Below are 15,251 nucleotides of genomic sequence, written 5' to 3' on the forward strand. Positions count from 1 at the left end.
CTCTTACTCACCCAATTTCGTTTTGGTTTTGTCGTCAATTCTTCTTTATATTCGTCATAATAATTTCATTTGTACCGAAGCACTTTTTTTTTTTATTAAAAGAATAGGATGTTATTTAGAATTGTTTTCAAATATATAAAAATAAGTCAATTAATTTATAAATATAAAAAAATATTATTATTTATTAGTTATAGATATTGATAGATATCTATCAATTTATTAGAATTTATTATTATATATCACAGTTAGATAATGATATTTTACTATATTTAAAAATATTTATAGCAATTTTGACATTTAAGATAATTACCTCATGTTTTTGTTTTGAAAAAGAGTAAAGGACGAAAATGGTTATTTTTTGAAGTTCAAGATTTTATGAATCAAAATTGAAAGTATAATAATCAAAATAGATATTTTAAAAGTATATGAATCAAAATTAACCAAAATAATAATATAGGAACTAAAATGAACCAAATTCAAAATAAGTAGATTTTATTTTAATTTTTGTAATTTTTTTGGAGATGGATAATATAATTGGAGTAGGAGTAGAACCATAAATTTTTTTTAAGGGATGACATATTTTTGCATTCTTAGTTAAAGGACAAAAAAAAAAAAAAAAAAAAAATCAATTCTTGATTTTATTATCATTACCATTATTGTAAAAGACTATTTAGGAAGACAATGGCCAAAATGAGTAAAATTCAATTGATATAAAATTTATACAATTAACCTCAAGGTCAAATGTTCGATTTTTCTCCCTCAATTTAAAAAAACAATAATAAAAATAAAGAAGGCAATTGCTTCCTCATTTCTTAACTTAGTTACCATTTAATTAATATGAAAAATTATAACCAACCAAAAAGAAAATTAATTTCGATGTAGGATTGTTCTCTTCTACGAATTTGTCAACAATTCGAGGAATAAGTATTAGTACCACTGCCTTTTTATTTGGTGTTTAATTTGCTAAACCCACCTAATTGATGATATTTAAAATTTAAAAGAACTAAATATTAATATAAATATGTTGATCTATGTATAACTCAACCATTTATGACATATATTGTCAATTTGATTGTGATTAAACTCAAATTATATGTATAAGCAACCAAATTAAAAGATTGGTTTAATTAATTTAGATACACGTCGTATGAATCCTCGGCGTGCCACCAAATTGGCTTTCATATGCATTGATTGAAAAATGATTGAGAAAACGACGGTTGGTTATAAAGCTACAAATACAAATAGGAAAATATCAAGATGAGCATTGAAACCTTCATTCTTCATGAGCTGAATTTTAAAGGGCTTTTAAAGAATTTTCCTCAGTATATCCATTATTCTTTTTCTTTGCATTAATTTTAAATTCCATATAACATCATTCTTAAAAGTCAAAAGTTATCTTTAATTGGCCGATGTAGTTAATTAAATTAATAAGTCTATTCTCATAATATATGATAACGTTATCTCATTTACATTTATTGTCCTCTAATTGAATTAAAGTCCAAATAAAAAGTGAACAACTCTCGTGGTGTGAAATGAGATCCTTTAGGTGGTTTCAAAAACAAAATCATGAGATTTTATACTGTCAAATGATAATATCATATCATTATGAAAATATGTAGAGGTTCAGCGGTCCTTATGACTAATTTGTATTATAATCATGGTCGAAACTTAGCTAGGTGGATACGATTTTTAATGATCTTGAACAAAAAAGTAAGTCTTGTGGATAAATCACCATATCGAACAAATAGTGTTTGAGATGCAACAAGTGATTGGTAGAGATTTATCAATTAGGTGGATTTGGATGAAGAGTAGACGTAGACATATCAGGCCAATTAGACTGATAGGAAGGGTATTATTTGTTCGAGGGGAGGAGATTAAGGGTGTGATAAGTGGTCAGAAACAAGGTTGTATCCAACAAAAATAATTTGTTGTTTGTGCTCTATCCGACTTTACTCTAGACCTTGATAAGAGCAAGCTCTTATAGGTAGTCGGAATGGATCGATAACAGGAGACTCAAGGTGGTACTTTGTTTGAGACGGGAATATTTAGGTGCAAATCAAAGCACATTCCACATTGGTTAGGGAATTGAAAGATTATTCATTGTATATAGGTGAGAACAATTATTTCTATTGGTATGAAAATTGCATTCATAAGCGCAACATTAATTATATAATTTTGATTGATTAATATGCGATGACATGCAGAAATGCACGTCTTCTTATGCTTTTTATTTAGAATTATGAAGGCTGTTAAGCAGAATATGCGGCAATTATGTTAGGAGTTCATGAGAAAATGAGTTTGCGTCGTTCAACATTAAGAATCTTAGCTAACCCACTATTATGCGTTATTATACGTTTAATTGTCTATCTTTGTAGCTAACGCAGGAATCGAACGTAGACGCAGAAGCCGAACTATTGCATAGACGATCGCATACGCTCGACGCATGAATATTGCGTCCATTAATCGCATACGGTGATCGCGTACGACAGTCGTATGGGTGTTGTGGCTGTCGAGCGAATGCGTCCATCACATAGAAGATGCGGTGATCGTGTAGAAGTTGCGGTGATCAAGTGAATGTGGTCATTTCAAGATTGCGATTACACAATGATAACCATAATAGAGGGATGAATGCAAAGTTGGTGGAATGGAAGCATCAACGCATCTCTCGGGAAAATAAAAAAGATGATGTTGACATTTCACCTACCACACCGTTAGCAGCAGAAATTCAGAAAAGGACCAACATGCCGTGAATGTCAGAATCAGAGCAGGTCCATTAATGCTGTCGGCGATCAAGTTCTATAAATAGAAGCCGTTGAGTAGAAATTCAAATCATCCAGGGTTTTCATCCAAGATTTCCTACATTCGGGTGGATCCTTGTGATCCAGACTAACGCTATGAAGAAACGCTTGAGAGCTTCATCCCTTCATCCATTCCGATGACGACCGGAGCTCGAAGGAGTTAGATCTCGAGAGAGTCAGCTCCACCGCCCTTCCATGGCACCCGGCAGCCTTGACACACATCCGCTGGAAGCAAGACACTACTTCCAGTTGATCCTTTCATTTTCTTCTTCTTTTCTTATATTGTATTGTATTACATTGTGGATTAAGAAGTTAATACATGTGTGTTCAATGCATTTCTATATTTGATTCCATCTCCATCTTCATTACTTAGTATCTTAAACTTCATTACATCACTTAGTGAGACTGCTAGAGTATCGCATACTTAATCATGTGACATAGGAATATGAAGTATGTAGCAAACCACTGGGAGGTGTGCGTTGCGTGAGTGTTTGTGAGAAAAACCTTATTTGCCTAGTGTGAAGCTGTAGCAACGCCGTCTATAGGCGGACGCAACGCTTGTCTATGAGTAAAGTTAGCAACAACTACTACCCGGGAAGGTAAGTGGTTGGTCGCATTAAGCAATGTAAGTTAGTGTTCATTAGAGATAGGATAATATTACGTCAGCCAAGTTACTGCGGTTACCTTGTCTTATGAACGCATCACTCATCATTTAGGCCATACTTGAGAGAGTAGTCTAAAAAACCAAATCTATGTCTCGGGAGAGCGGATTGGATCGCATAAGCAAGAATGAGGAACTTAGAATAAGCTGTATTTGCTATTACACAGCGTATGCACCATACGGAGAGGATATTGCATCGCCCAAGAAGTAAGATAACGGTGGTATGTGGTCATCTTGTTTATTGTGGGAGCACATGAGCAGGAATAGAGACTTAGGAATAAGGTCTCTCGACACTTCGCATATATATCGCATGCATCCTAGAATTAGGCTCAAGTGTGTGTAGCATGATCGCATAGCTTGCGTTGGTTGAGGTTGCCCTTGTGGTCAATCTTAAGGGTTGCGATGAAGACATCTTCATATTTTATCTATTTTTCATCAATTTACCATGCATCAACAGTTGTCGTGTCTTACCTCTAATGCATATTTCTATGCTTAGTCTGTTAGATAGAAGTAGGAGTAGTTATTAGCTTATATTCCTCCATCATCTTTTATTCAACCACCGCAAACACATTACCGCATAGCATTTAGCTATAAGTCCTAAGTTCGATCTCAGATCACCCGAGAAACTTGCGTTCGCGTTATACTTGGCGCGAGCGTAAGAAACTTGTGACAGGAAACGCCTGGTCATTGCATATTCGTTAACGCATAGTTTCATTCCAACGCATGACCATCGACGCATGAGTATAAACGATAGCCTAAGACATGCATCACATATTGCGTCCCTCTAATTTTAGTCATCAATATGCATTCCGAAGTGATTTTAAATTTTATTATTTAAAATGGGCTATAGGAGAGAAATATATGATCTCTCATTTCTTTTAGTGGATGGTTATAGGGATTTATTCGATAATTTCACATTTAAATTCGTTAAATAAATTATTTGTCTACTTTGTTGAGCATCACATGCAAAAGAAAAAAAAAAATCATTTTCTCCTTTTTTTTTTTTTTTTTTTGAAATGGTATCCTAGATTCATTTTGAAAAGAAAAAAAATCAATTTGATTTATTTTCAAGATTTATTCAAGATCAAATCAAATTTTTCTCTATAAATTCAAATGACACTCCAAATTTTCATTCAGTTCTCTTTGTCTCTTTCTTTCTTATGTTTTTTTTTCTCATTTTTTGTTTCTTTCATCTTTTTTTTTTTTTTTTTTCTCTTTTTCTAATTTGTCAATAACTTTTTGTTTTCTTTTTGCAGCATTATGCCTTGATCTTAATTCCAATTTCAACTATTTGCAACATTCATTTCTATTTAAATTAAAATTTAAAATTAAGAGATAATCAAATCATTCAAATAAACCTTAAGAAAGAAATATTTTAAAAATTAAATTATTACATATTTTTCTTAAATTACTCAAGTACTTATTTTATTCCTATAAAACACAAGTTATTCAAGAATTTATTTTATTCCTATAAAACACGTGCGACACACGTAGTATTCGGTTAGTATGATAAAAGTGATTTTAACCTTTTCAAGTTCCACTCTCAAATTACATATCTAAATTATACCTTTTAGATAATTTCAAAAACAAAGTTATAAAGTTCGTACCATAAATCAATAATATCATATATTTGTGGAGATATGTAAAAATTCATTACCCAACTCTTAGTATTTAAAATTATAAATTATCTTTGCCTATAAAAAAAATTATAAATTTTCTTTTTGGAAAGAGTGAAGAAAAGGATGGTTCGAAAGTTTCGTCCCTCATAATCCAATGTGAGAATCTTTTAAAGATCATGATCGAAAGCAAATACAAAAATACTAATCATGTTTAGTCTACAATAAGCCTACCCACCATAGAGGGGTGCCTATGATTAATGGAAAGCCACATAGAAAGAAAATCAAATTGATTAATATATAACTTGAAATTTTTCACTAGCATGAGGAATCATAATTAATCATATATTTCCAACCCCACCCACATATTAAAGTTTAAATTTATGTTGTTAACTTCTCCTTTTGAGAAAAGAAAGAATGGATAATAAAAGGATGGATGTTTTAAAGTCTCAAAATATAAACATAGCTATTGTTGGAAACGACAGGGCTCTCAGAACGATGAATTGTAAACTATTAAGGTACGGCGGTCAAGAAGAACAAAACCTGCAAAATAGAAACTCGTTATAGGCTGAGTCGCTGAGCTCGCTCTCTTTAAGATATTTCGCGGCTTTGCCTAAGTGCAAGCAGGTCTGAAAGAATAAAATAACCAAATGAAAACCGATAAAAAAATGCACGTTACGATTGGACGTACACTCTTTCTAAACTCACTGCTCGGAAAGCTAAGATGGAGGAGGAGAGAAATTGAAGTGGGAATTTAGAAAATAAATTATGTGTATTATGAACTGCTGAAGGCCTCGCCTTTTATAGGCCTTCAGCGTTGAAACTGATCGTTTTAAAAATAATCAACGGACCATTTTAAAAATAATCAATGGACCATTTCCCCTTTTTTTTAGGTTAAAGTAATAATAATAATAAAATAAAATAGTATTTTTTATTAAAAATAATCATCACACACACATGCCTTGCTTCGGTCGGCATGTGGGATGTCCACTGAATCCACATTGGTCTATCTCTTCACTCCCTCCATAACATGGGTACCCCTTGGGGTCCAAACCCAAAACACAAGGTTGAAGTACATAAAAGAGACTTCTAACACCAAATTTTCTAATGTGGGATTCTCCAACCAAAAAGTTGGTTCCCTCTAGTTTTGAAAGTTAAATTTGTACGAAATAATCTCCCACTTGGAAATTTAAACAAAATGAGAAGAAAGAAAAGATTTTCATCGAGCAGTTTCAATCTATACAATACCATAAGCAAAGGTGTCTTACAACTTGAACCTTTACATAGTGTAGATTATTCAGAATATACTAGAGTAACCCTTGGTTTTGAACTCTATCTTTAACAGCATCTCACACAGAGTATCATTAGGGTGTAGTACGAAAGCTCGAGCTTTTAAGACCTAGCACGTGAATCTCGATTTAGTGAATGCTCTAGAGAGTTTGCCTAAAAACTCCATAGGAAGCGGCTCTCACTTCCACATTCACACAGGTGAGTCTATCAAGGGTACTCTTGTAGCTGGGTACCCCACTTATCATCAAGTATAGATCTAATTAAGAACTGAGTTCAACCTTTCTTATGCTTCAGGATATCATGCTCAGACTTTAAGTTATAGGAATGGAACTCTGTGTTTGGTTTAGCATGATTCACTATATATCACTCGTGATCAGTTATTACCCGTTGTGATCTACTCTCCAGTCTACAGGTTGGGTTTTCCTCACCGTGATTCATTTTTCGATAGGCATGAGTCCCATCCTTTCTGAGGTTTTGAAAACCTTTTCTCTGGCCAATTCTTTTGTCAAAGGATCTGCTAAATTTTCATCAGTTCGTATGTGAATCACTCTAACTGCACTAATACTGAGAAACTCTCTAATGGTATTGTGCTTACGACGTATTTGATGTCTCTTTCCGTTGTAGTAACGGTTCTGAACTTTTGCGATTGCTGCAGTACTATCGCAATGGATCAATATGGCTGGTATCGGTTTTTCCCATAAAGGAATCTCTGTTAGCAGATTTCTAAGCCAGATACTTCTTCACTAGTTGTCGCTAGTTCTATCATTTCTGACTCCATCGTAGATTGAGCTAAAATAGTCTGTTTCTTGGACTTCCAAGAGACAGCTCCGCTAGTATATTAAAGATATAGTCACTTGTAGCCTTTGAATCATTCGAAAGAGAGTTCCAATCAGCAGTGCTGAACCCTTCTAGGACAGCGGGAAACTTTTGATAATGTAATCCTAGGTTTTGGGTTTTCTTTAAATATATCATGACCCTTTCTATAGCATTCCAATGCTCTTTACTAGGTCTACTTGTAAACCTGCAAAGTAGTCCTACAACATAAGCTATGTCAGGCCTAGTGCAGTCGGCAGCATATCTAAGACTGCCATGATGCTTGCATACTCAGATTGATTAACACTGTCACTAGTGTTCTTGAACAACTTGACAATAGGGTCATAAGAAGTACAGGCTGGTTTACACTCAAAGTAATTATATTTCTTTAGAATCTTTTCTATATAGTGAGATTATCTAAAGAAATTCCCTTTTCAGACCTATTTACTTTTATGCCTAAGATTACACTAGCTTCTCCTATGTCTTTCATGTCAAGGTTTGCACTCAATATTGATTTTACATCATTTATGACGTGCAAGTTCAACCCAAAGATTAACAAATCATCTACATATAGACAAAAGATAGTGCAGAGGTTATTACCAAAGTTATGGTAGATGCATTTGCCACTTTCATTGACCTTGAAACCTTTAGATAGGATAAGGTTGTTAAATTTTTCATGTCATTGTTTAGGAGCTTGTTTTAGTCCATAGAGAAATTTTTCTAATTTACACACCTTAGTTTCTTGACCGTGGACATCAAAATCCTCAGGTTGTTTCATGTAAATCTCTTCTTCAAGTTCACCATTTAGGAAAGCGATTTTTACATCCATCTGATGTACTACGAGGTTATAAAGGACAGCGAGAGAGAACAGGACACGGATAGAGGTAATTCTAGTGACAGGGGAGAAGGTGTCAAAGAAATCTACGTTTTCTCTCTATCTAAAGCCCTTTGTTACTAACATGGTTTTAAATTTGTTGACAATCCCATCAGGTCTAAGTTTCCTACTTAAGATCCACTTACACCCTATTGCCTTACATCCTGGGTAGATCTATTAAGTGCCAAGTCCTATTTGACTCAAGTGAGTCCATCTCATCATTTATGGCTTCCTGCCATAGGTTGGCATCTACTGAGGACATGGCAATTTCTAACTAGGGTTATACCACTTGAACCAGAGCCCCCACTATTCCTTGATTTAAAAAGAAACCTATCTTCAAAGAAATTGGTATCATTTGACTCAATGATCACTTGGTTCACTAGATCATAGAACCTGTAGGCTTTACTATTTAAGTCATAACCTATAAAGAAACATTCGTAAGTTCTACTAGCCAACTTTCTCCTTTTTTGGTCAGGAATCCTTACAAAGGCTAGACAACCCCATGTTCTAAAGTAGGACAAGTTTGGTTTCTTATTCTTGAGAATTTCGTAAGGTGAAGTTTTATTTTTAGATTTTGGGATTCTATTAAGGACATAACACACGGTAAGGATGATTTCACCCCACCAATAAGACACAGCTCTTGAACTAAGTAAAATAGCAACTACTAGCTTAGCTAAAGTTCTATTTTTTCTTTTGGCTTTTCCGTTCATTTAAGGAGAATAATGTACAGTCTTTTCGTGTATTATTCCATGTGAGTTAAAGAATTCATTAAAACTGTTCGAGGCATACTCGGTTCTCCTATCACTACGAAGTCTTTTAACTTTTCTATTAAACTGATTCTCTATTTTAGAAACAAAAATTTTGAAAGCATCAAAAGCATCGCTTTTGTTTTTCAGCAGGTATACAAAAGTAAAATCAGAGTAGTTGTTAATAAAAGTAATGAAATATCTTTTACCGTTCCTAGTCAATATGCCATCAAATTCACAGACATCAGAATGAATCAAATTTAGAGGCTCAGAATTCCTAAGTACAGATTTATGTGGAGTTTTAGTAATTTTAGCCTGACTACAATACTCGCATTTATCAAAATCATTAGTGAATAACTTAGGTATCATTTCTAGGCTAATCATATTACTAATTAAATTCTTATTCACATGAAAGAGTCTAGCATGACAAATATTCATAGAACACAACATATACACAGAAGATTTCATTTTATTAAGATCTAGATTTAATTTGAACATTCCCTCAGTTGCGTACCCTTTTCCTACAAATACATTATTTTTGGTAAGGGTATATAGGTCTGCCCCTATAGTTTGAGTAAATCCGGCTTTGTTGAGAAGATAGCCCGAAACCAAATTCTTTCGTATCTCCGGAGTGTGCAGAACGTCTTTCAACGTGAGGGTCTTCCCAGAGGTAAACTTCAGTTCCACCTCGCCAGTTCCAGCAACTTTCGTGGAGTGGTGATCTCCCAATAGAATATCCTTATCCTTAGTTTCAGTATAAGTTTTAAATAGACTAAGGTCGTGATAGACATGGCGCGTCGCGCCAGTGTCTATCCACCACCCTTCACAACCACCAATCACATTTACTTCTGTGATCATGACGACTAACGATTCTTTTGTCAGGTTCGCCTGACCAGTAGGACAATGCCTATTCCTACAGTTCCTAGCCATGTGCCCAGGTTTATTACAATTAAAGCAGAGGAACTATACCATTTCTCCTAAAGGGAGCTTCTATTTTTTCTGTTGGTTCTGGTTACAGGAGCCACGGTTCTGACCTTTCCTCTTTGTCCTCTTAGGTTTTTGGTCAGGTTTTACCATGGCAGAGGCGGGTTTCCTAGATACTGCGTTCACCTCCTCCCTTTGATCCTACTTCCGGGCTTTCTCCTCGATCCTTAACCGGGTTATAAGACTCTCCAAGGAGAACTCCTTGGTCTTATGCCTCAAAGTGTTCTTAAAATCCTTCCACAAAGGGGGCAGTTTATCAATAATAACAACAACTTGGAATTGTTCGTCTAGAGGCATACATTCAGTAATTATCTCGTGGGCTATCTTCTGGAGTTCATGGGATTGGGCCTCCATGGATTTGTCATCCGTCATCTGGAACTTGAGATAATGGCTAACCGCATATTTCTTCGACCCGGCCTCCTTGGTGTCATACTTCTTTTGCAGGGCATCCCAGACCTCCTTCGCTGTCTTCATTGTATTGTAGTAGTCATACAGATCATCAGTCAAACCATTTAAAATGAAATTCTTACATAGAAAGTCCTCCCAATCAGCAACTTTTTTTTTTTTTTTTTTTTTTTTTTTTATTATTGTTTCAGTTGGTTCTTCTAAAGGGACGATCGACTTAGCGCGGTACAAGCTCGACAACTTTCTTGATGGTGAGGAAGAACATCATCTTTGCTTCCACCGCTTGAAGTTCGCTCCTTCGAACCGGAATGGACAGTTGAGGTTAAATATCTCATTGTTGCTACTGAGGGCCATTGATGATGTGGAAACATCTTAAAATTGTTGGAAAATGACAGGACCTCAGAACGACGAACTATAAACTGTCAAGCACGACGGTCAAGCGAAGAGCAAAACCTGCAAAATAGAATCTCGTTATAGGTTGAGTCGCGGAGCTCGCTCTCTTTAAGACGTTTCGCGGGCTCTGCCCAAGTGTGCAAGCAGGTCTGAAAATTGTCATGTCGCTCCAGGATAAAACAGCCAAATGAAAACCGATCGCAAATGTATCGTTACCGATCAGAACGTACACCCTTTCTAAACTCACTGCTCGGAAAGCTAAGATGGAGGAGGAGAGGAAATTGAAGTGGAAATTTAGAAAATGAATTTTGTGTATTACGAACTGCTGAAGGCCTCGCCTTTTATAGACCTTCAGCGTCGAAACGGATCGTTTTAAAAATAATCAACGAACCGTTTTAAAAATAATCAACGAACCGTTTTAAAAATAATCAATGGACCGTTTCCTTTTTTTGGTTAAAATAATAATAATAATAAATAAAATAGTATTTTTTTTATTAAAAATAATCATCACACACACTTGCCTCGCCTGACCAGACGACGACACGTGTGGGATATCCACCGAACCCACATTGGTTTATCTCCTCACTCCCTCCAAAACATAGGTACCCTTGAGGCCTAAACCCAAAACACAAGGTTGAAGTACATAAAAGAGACTTCCAACACCAAATTTTCCTGGGATTCTCCCACCAAAAAGTTGGTTCCCTCTAGTTTTGAAAGTTAAATTTGCACCCAACAACTATTCTAAAAAAAATGAAAAACAAAACTTAAACCTAATTCAATTAGTCAAGACCCTATATACTAAATTAAAAGTCAAATGTTTTTGAATCATCAAGAACTAAAGAAAAAAAAATCTTAAAAATTATACTAATTGACGTGCTTATACTTTTCTCTAAGGAAAATTTTAATTTTTATTGATAAAGTTATCATTGATTTATTGATGGTTGAGTATGATTTTAACCTCAAGGCGAGGAATTTAAACCCATATTATTTTTTTTTAATCTCCCCATTGAATCTGATTCTTTGCATTTAATTCGGATTCTTGGTGGAAAGATTGAGAATATCTGTGGAGTGGGATCGCTAATGTAAGTTGTAAAATTGATGCTATCAAATGCTTGTCCTTTTTTTTTTGGTGTCATTCGTTCCTTGTGAAGGGAACCGCGTTGCCCATACGTTAGTCCATATGCCCTTTTTTTTGGTAATGTCGATCAAGTTTAGTTGGAGAATTGGTCTGCTGAGGTTTCTCAGAATTATTAACAACAATAATTTACACGTATAATTAATAATTCAAATACATATAAAGATACTAGATGCCTTATGAGAATCATAGGTTAGGGTTATACATTCTATTACTTCATTCCAATTAACCTCATAACTCATTATTATTGGGATTTATGTCCTAAATCTCTTAGTCGATAAATTATAAACAAATTATTGAATGAATAAAGTATTTTTTATTTTTCATTAAATAAATTGTTATTTATTATTTGCATAACTCAAATTCAATAAATTAAGATCCAAGGTCTTTTTAATGTAATTTAAACTGTATATGGTTGACATATAAGTGGATCGTATTCAAGTAATAACCTAAAAAGTCTATAGTATATTGATAAGGTTGGATGTCTTATCCTGGTAACACTATGGATACGGTACATTTTGTAAACGTTATAAATATTGTAAATGTTACAAACGATTTGATCCAAATGATTCATATAGAAACATGTGAGTTAAGATATTATTTACAATGAGTTTGTACAAGACCAGATTGCGAAATATATAATCTCTCGTTATAACACTATTAGCTGAAGAGATTAATATTTCAAATGATGACCATGTAACTCATTCTAAACTCTTACTGAGTTATGAACTCCTGCTTATGAGGGTCATCTTTTGATTTGAATGGGTGAGAGTGACCTAGTTGTCGACTTAATATGCTTACCATCTTGAGGATGATTCAAGTAGGAAGCTGGGAACATAACTTCACAAGATGAAATTCGCTCATTCTCGCCTGTAGAGTAAGTAGATAAGTTGTTCCCTTAAGTGCTGACTCCGGGACTTAAACAATAAGGTCTCACCTTTTCACTGACCTGAGAGGGACTTTGTTTATGGTAGGACCATAAACAAATTGTTCATTAGAGGATTGGTGGTACTTAAGAAATAATAGATAATTACAGTGGTAAACAGTAATTTGACCCAACTGTAAGTAAGTACAACTTGCGAAGGATTGACTTACGTAAAATGGTTAAATTAATAAACACACATAAATATTCTACAGTTCTTAAGAGTTCTACTGTTGGTGTTTAGTGGAATGTCCCATAATTAATGAATGTTGATTAACTTAATTAAAGAATTTAATTAATTAATCTTGTATAATTGGAGCTTATAATTGTAGGTCCATTAGACCTCAGCTAGCCATAATGGATTAAACAAGGAAATTTTAATGTTGAAAACATTTGAAATGTTCAAATTATTTTAAGGGAATTTATGTTAATTATATATGATACAATTGATATAATGTATATAGATATGTTATAATATAAAGTTAATTTTGAATTAGATTCAAATTTAAATTTTATAATATGAGAGTACTAATATTTGAATAAGGTTCAAATATTAAATTGATATGAATTAGATTCATGTTGAAACTATAGGTTTAAATTAATGTGAATGAGATTCATATTAAAATTATAAGATATGTGAGAGATGTGCATTTGAATATGATTCGAATATTTATATTTAATTGAATATATAATATTTAATTAAGGGAATCATGTACATGTTATTTAGATTAAATGAAATTTAATTAAAATCAATATCTCACCTAAACTCACCTGCATTTACGGGAGAGAGGGGAGTGAGAAATTATTTAGATAACTTCCCTCGATGTGATTTGAAGGATATTTACAAACAGTCTATTAGTAATTATACATATATTTTTTTTTTAAAAAAAATATTTTGCTCTCTTGTTGGAGTTCTTTTACCAAAAAAAAAAAAAAAAAAAAAAAAAAAAAAAAAAAAAAAAAAAAAAAAAAAACAAAAAAATGTATTCATCAATTTCCTACTCTTTGTACAAAGGATCCTGCAATCATTCCTTGTTCCAAGAGGATAGTAGAGAAGACATTTTGGTGGTGTCCATTACATATTGCTCGTTCATGTTGTGTGTTTTTTTTTTCCCAAGACCAAGAGAAGAATTGAAGTTTGGTTTCTTCAAAGGTAACTAATTTTCTTTCCTTTTCTATTAGAAAATATGCTTAATCTTTGTTTATTTGTCTATTCTATATTTTCTTCCGGTAAGAAAATTTGGGCAAAAGCGATCACATGCTTCCGTACGGGATTCAATCCTTCCAATTGCCCCTCATTTATGTTGGCTCTTGGTAACCTATACTCTTAACAACTCTATAAATTGAGGTAGTAGAGATATGTATATACTAAAATTGAGAATAATTATATTTCTCTCTATTTTCTTCTCTCCATTTTTCTCATGCGTTCTTATGTTTGTTCTTCTTTTCTCTTTATTTTGTAACAATAAATGATTTTTTTATAACATTGTTATTATTTATTATTATTGAAAAGGTATTGAAGGAACCCTATAGCCTGACAACTACAAAGGTTAACAAGACAAAGAATACATATAAACTCACTCAAGAGATTTTGAAAACACAACTCAAGACAATAGATCTCGACTTACATGAATCTTCTCAATGGAAGCTCTAAACCATTTAGAACAATAGAGAGGAATACATCGAACCCAAAGAACTTGACAAATCACTTAGGATGACTGCAAGATGGCGCCATGGACTTGAGGGTTACGCTCCCTCCAAATATAATATATGATATAGCACACTAGACTACTCTCCAAACCTTTCATCGCGAGATCATATGGAAGCATCCACTTTATAAAAGTACATTCACTTTAATAATAGTCATACTAAAATGGCAGATAAATGACCTCGAGAGATTCAACCCCATCATTGTACAACTACACTAAGGATATCTGAACACCAAGGGCTAATATAATCACACATTGTTGTAATCTATCATATAGAACAAGTCAATTTATGAAAGAGCATCGTAGGATATTACTTCCAAATCAAAATAAACTAGACCAAAACACCATAGAATGCTTAAGATGTAAGGATTCCTAAGCATTGACAACTGAAAAGACTCTAAGACGATAATAAAGGAATAAAAAAAAAAAAAGTCAAATCACACTATCCTCTTTATGAACTTTTTTTCCCTTAAAAACAATTCAACTATTTAAGATATGCCAAAGAAACAAGTATAATACCACATGAGACTACATCATAACGTACTAAAAAAAATTTAAAACCAGATAAATTTTAGGAAAGATGCCAATTAATATTCCTAAGCTTTGATTTGTAGGCTGAATAAATTAAAACCATAAATCATAAGAGATGCTAAAAGCCTAAAACAACATCCATAAGGGATGCCGAAAAAAATGTACAATCGAAATCAATTTAGATCCATTATATTTTTTTTTCAAATTAGTTAATGTATACTTCTTACACAAGTATAAAACTTTATTAGATGTTAAAGTCAGGAATTAACATTGTAATAATATTAAAGAATCATATTGAATAAAAGGGTGTTTGGGTACCCATTTGAAATGGATTGAGTGGAATATAATAGTTCACTCAATATTTGGAGTGTGTG

This window comes from Benincasa hispida, chromosome 12 (assembly GCF_009727055.1).
Source record: "Benincasa hispida cultivar B227 chromosome 12, ASM972705v1, whole genome shotgun sequence".
In the NCBI taxonomy this organism is placed as follows: domain Eukaryota; kingdom Viridiplantae; phylum Streptophyta; class Magnoliopsida; order Cucurbitales; family Cucurbitaceae; genus Benincasa; species Benincasa hispida.